Source organism: Bactrocera latifrons, unplaced genomic scaffold, assembly GCF_001853355.1.
Source record: "Bactrocera latifrons isolate USDA-ARS-PBARC rearing strain unplaced genomic scaffold, ASM185335v1 scaffold_357, whole genome shotgun sequence".
In the NCBI taxonomy this organism is placed as follows: domain Eukaryota; kingdom Metazoa; phylum Arthropoda; class Insecta; order Diptera; family Tephritidae; genus Bactrocera; species Bactrocera latifrons.
In genome coordinates this window covers 209,051-215,050 of record NW_017536998.1, presented here as the reverse complement: position 1 = coordinate 215,050, position 6,000 = coordinate 209,051, and positions in this window count along the sequence as shown.

Genomic DNA, 6,000 nt, shown 5'->3' with positions numbered 1-6,000 from the left:
ACTGCTTCATATTGTCAAATAGTGTCATTTATTGGTATTGTGTGATTTTGTGTAAAATTTTTGCTGCAGCTGCATTTTGCAATGAAGCTTTAAGTTTTCCCTGCTATGTAGCTACTTTGTCGGCATAAAAATGATCGATATGCATGACGAAATTTTTATTTGGAAATATATGTACATGTGTATTTAATATGTTTGTATGTGCGTGTGTGCGTGTGCTTACGCAAATATCATCATCGTAACATCATCATTTGACAGGGGGGTTTTTTTCGTTCCCTCGTGACACGCATGACTGCGTACGATGCGTTCTTCCTGATGTGCTATCATATAACGGTATATGATGTGTGCTGATGCTTAGGCACTGTAACGGTTGTTACTTTCGCCTTTGTAAGCCGCTACTATTTTCATTTTCTTTGTACTCATGTATGTAAGGAGTTTTGTGTGAAGTTACATATGTATGTGAGTGAGAGCTTTAAATTTACTATACGCTCTGATAAAATGCATTAACATTTTTGGTTTAATATTACGAATTCGAATCTTTAGGGAAGTGTCTCCAAGTGTGAGCTCTTAATTTTAAAGTTTTCTACTTTTGTCTTATTCAAATCTCGCTTCCAACTATTTGAAAAATATCTCGTTTCATATTAAATGGTTAAATGAGTGCTCTAAGAATTATATTGGGTGGTCGAAAAAGTCTTTTTGTATTTTGTAAGTAGATGTCCTTGCAGTCGTACATATATCTCCAATGCTACCAATCACATTATGCCATAGCATATACGTACATAGTGTTGGAAAGATGAGATTTTAGGCTTCATTTAAATTAAATTCGGGAAATTTGAAAAATCTGTTCAAAAATAAGTGAACATAATGAAGAAATTAGCAATATTTTGGAATTTTTGTATAAAAAAGGAAAGAATGCCATGTAAGTCACCAATGAAATTTGTGAAGTTCACGGAGACGATGCTGTATCAGTTCGTCTAGCACAACAATGGTTCGCTCGCTGCACTTCGCTCTCGTCGACCTATCGTTGAAAAAGTCGATGAAATTATGGAAAAGATTGACCGGGACCGTCACGTAACATTTATCATCAAATAATAAGGACAACGCTGGACCACACACATCTTTAATGACTTGGCAAAAACTGGGAGAGCTTGGCTGAGAAGTTTTTTATCCATCCATATAGTGCTGACCTTGCACCATCAGACTGCCATTTGTTTCGGTCAATGCGGAACTCCCTTAATGGCGTAAAGTTGGCTTAAAGAGAAGCCAGTTAAAATTATTTGTTGCAGTTTTTCGCCGAGAAACCAGAAAAGTTTTAGACTGATGGCATAACGTAAAAAGCGGTCGACGAAAATGATACATATTTGGTTCATTAGAGTTCATTATAAATATAAAACAAAGTAAATTGAAGATTCATTACAAATACGAAAAGACTTTTCCGAATACCCAATATTAACATGCCACATAGTATTTATAAAATTTTCCCTGGGTTTCGTTAATGTACCGATAGGTAAGGTAGGATTCTGTTGGTAGTTATATGGGGGCTAGGTCAAGTTTTCGCCTATGTTTATGCATTTTAGGCACAAAGGTACTCTGTTATGAGTAAAACACACTCTCTCATTTTCCTTGAGATAACGTACAAGTTGGCTGATATATGCGGTGTAAAGTCAACCCGAAGTTCGAGAATCGTTGTGTAAGGTATGCGGAAGATAAGGGCAGTATTGATACAATTCAATATATTATTGTCACACAGTCATACCATTGTCAGCAAAAGATTATCCCTGAATTACAATTATATATCTCCCACATAGGCCGATATTTTCGGTCAAAAGTTAACTACAGATACTGTGGTCCACACATTCGGGGCTTGAGCAGCTTTATGCCGTTACATCAAATGGAATTTAAAATTGTGCTATATGTGAAATAATCGTCCGTTCGCCAACTTTTGCACTGTGACGTAGGAATATGAGAAGAATGCCACTTCCTAAATTTAGTCGAAAGCAATTGGTCCGGTCCCGAGATATGTGATTTCATCAAAAAGTGGGTGATGTCACGCCTATCGTCTAATTTTTACACCGGCTTTCGTATATCCTTCTCATACAATTTAGGGTGTATATCTTTATGTCTTCGAGATATTTAGTCATTGATTTATCGCATTTGTAATAGTTTTTAACAGTACCGTTATATAGGGAGTGGACAGTGTCGATGGAGGTGGTATGGTAAAGGGATTTGCCATAACTGAATTTTTTTATTATAGCTTAATTGGTTTAGGAGATATGTACGTCAAACTTATTAGAGGAGAGGCCACGTCCACTTTATCAGAAGTCTTTGCCCACAGGTGTCTCTTGTTACTGTGATCCCCTGTGAAAAATTAGAGTTTTCTATCTTAATTCAGTGCTTAGTTTTGGAACTTTATCGATTTCGGTTAATGACGTTTTGAGGGCGTGGCAGTGGTCCTATTACGCCCATCTACGAACTCATAATTTTTTTTGTGCTAAGGAACCCACCTACCCAGTTTCAAAAATTCATATATCTCAATTTCTACTCAGGATGCAGCTTGTACAAACAGACAGACATTTATCCGGATTACAACTCGTATCGTCACCCTGATCATTTATTTATATATAAATCTATACCTACAACCGTTAGGTGAACAGAATTTGTATACTCTGTAGCAACATTTTGCAAGTGTATACGATAAAAGAGCAACTTCTGTTGAGCGTGTATGCGTTTGCGAGTAATTTTTCACAGCTTTTAATTTGTTCGCTTCCGCGTCAAGTGGCCAGATGATGCTGCCCTTGTAGTTGAACGATAATTGCATCAACACGAGCAATTTTCCTAAGTTTGCATTTCCCATTGTGGCGGGAATGAGGTAATTGAAACTTCGTACTTTGTGTCGTCAGCTGACCGCACCAAACACGTACATACATACATATTCACATTGCTGTTTTTCTTACTTCAGCCGAAGGCAGCAACATCTGTCGCAGATAGTGCGCCAATGAGGTGAGTTATTAAAAGTTCTGCTTAAATTGGGTATTAATGGTTCGGGTTATAGACTTATTCGAGTTTTCGATGAATCTTTAGAATCCTTGAATTAGTCTCAATGCACTTGAACTACGTTCAAGTTTACTGAGTCATTAGCAAAGCAAAGTTCTAACGACATGGAGTTTTGTGTATTGTCGGGTTGAAAATGAGCGCCCAGGAAGCATCTACCTTATAGATACCCGTTACTGGATACACCGCGTAGTGGATTTTATATACTAACTTTTGGAATATTGAATGCTTTGGAATTTTGCTATGAAACTTCATGCTCCAACAAGGGCGAAAAGGCGTAAGCGGCTTTTAGTAAAGCAGAAAACGATTAATGGGCGTGATCTGTTCACGTTACTTAACCAATTAAATTTAACTCTATATAATACTGTATAGTTAGAAGATATCTCTGCAGATAGTGATACAAAGTTCTACATAACATCATCTGCTTATAGTATGTGACTTAATTAATGACAGAATTAGCAATAAATACTTGCCTCTTGCCAACAGGTGCTAAGTACTTCGGACTGAGAAGGCTTTTGAGAAGTAAAGTCTTCTCGACGAACTAAAACAAAACTCTATAAGTCACTCATTATTCCCGTCCTGCTATATGGGGCACAGACATGGATTTGACAACATCCGATGAGCCGCCCAAACGACTTTGCGTGAGAAAGATTCTGCGGAAGATTTAAGGTTCTTTGCGCATTGGCAACATCGAGTATCGCATTCGATGGAACGATAAGCTGTTCGAGTTACACAACGACATTCACATAGTTCAGCAAATTAAGAGACAGTGCCTACGCTGGCTAGGTCGGAACGAGCTAAGAGCCCATAATGTGCATGAAGCTTATGAAAGAGCTCTCACAAAAGTATATGGAAACGATGCATACATTCCTTTAGCTCCCGAATATTGTCTATTAAAACTCTGGGAAAATCGATGTGACGAGTACCCTTGGACGTTTTTCGATTGGTTGGAAGGTAAAAATTTCGAATAAAATTCGCAATAAAAGTAATTAATCAATGTCCGGATTTTGTACTCACCTTTCATTAGTTGGAATTCAAGCTTAGTCCAACTGGTGGTACAAATAGCCGCGTGCTGTTATTCACTCAAAAATCAGTTCAGAAAATATTCAAGTGTTTGTCAACGCCGAGATGGACTCCGCTGCACACAGGTTGCGCTGGCTCACTGCATTTGTTGTTGCTTTATTCATAAATAAGTAATTCTTTTTTGTTTTTACTGTTGGGCAAATCCACAAATCCTCAGTTCATTTCACCCCGCAGCCGATGCATGCGCTATGTGGGTTCGTAGCGAGTGACGATGCCGCCGCAGTTGGACATAGTTGCTGAGAGCGCACATATTGAGCTCGGTGCGTGTATTAAAAGTAAAAAACCGATTTCACAACAACGCAAATGAAAGTATTGATGCTATCAGAGGTATTACATTTGGATTAAATATTGGAAAAAATAACGGCATGGGACATATGAACATACACGCGTTTGGGTGCAACCGTAGACGCGAAAAATGAAGCTAATATCTATGTATATACTTGTACGTATATTGGGTATATTGCTATGGTCGCAGCTGTGCATATATCGAGAGACGTTATATCGAACACAAAACTGTGCCGATGCAATGTTTTCATTTGTTGCACCCTGTTTTCGAAATTATTTTCTGGATAAATTGATTGTTTCCGAGTTTTGCGCTGCTGGAATCGGCTTGCGGTTTCGCATGTTGAAACCAATTATGGCAAAAAAGAAAAAAAAAAAAAATAATTTAATAAATTGCAAAGTTTTGTGAAGAAATTTTTGAATATTAGGAAAGCCAATTTAATTGCATTATTAGCCGTTCTCGTGGAAAGACTGCGGTGGCCGTCAGAAATGTGAGAAGGCGAAGTGTGTGCCAACATTCTCGGCTGCACTTATTGGCAAAATAGAGTGCTCCACTGGAGTATCTACAAAGAGGCTTCAAAAACTTTCCAAATCTCCACTTTTCATAGTATATATAATGCCCATAAAATATCGAAAACTGTCTTCTCATTGATGTTGAAGTCAGACTAGATTGCTTTTTGAGACCGAACAATCGCACGCACTCAAAATCGAATATTGCTATTTTCAGCGGCGTATGCCATTTTTGTCACTGGCCATGCAACTCGGCAAGGCGGCCCGCTGTCACTCGCTGTCTCGTTGTCAGTCACACTCGCCTGCGGTGGCGCACAGCACACTTGCACAAATATTTCATTTCTAGCAGTTTGGCTCTGATTTAAAGATTCTTTAAAATTACTTAAATCCATTTGATTTATCTCGTTTTTATATATATATATATTTTTTTTTTTGTTTGCGTTGAGGATCAGCTTTTATTAGATTGGCTTAATTTGAATGTGATATTAAGTGTTCGCTTGGCCTTTAACATGCTGTCATTGTTTCTTTCGTTTTCGTATTTCGTATTCGTATTCGTTTTGGTTTGGGTTTTAGTTTTATTTCTATTTTTACAATTACTATTTGTTGCTTGCGCGAAATGCACTCACTCATTCACTTACTTCCGTTAGCACGACGACGAGGTGACTACGATGTGGCATCAACGGCTTCCACACTCTGTGAGCCAATCTGCAGCACTTCAGCGGCCGAGCGACTAAGTGCCAAGTGTGTAGCAAAATAAACACAACAAAAACAAGAAGCAACAAAAAATGTGAAGATAAAAATGCCACCGCCATTAAAACAACAATACTTTGGCAAGCGAACGCATTAAAAATCAGATACTCGGCGAATAAATATACTATATGCTTAAATAATCTTATAAAATGTTCGCATTTCTAAATTTACTCACTGCCAGATATAAATATATAATTTGATTGCGCACATAATACATGCGAATGTGTAGGTATGTGCGAGTGTGTGTTCCAAGTAGACCATTCCATGAATATTTCTGTCTTCATTTTTGACTTAGCTGAGGTGAAAAATGCAAAATCGCTTTGCCCC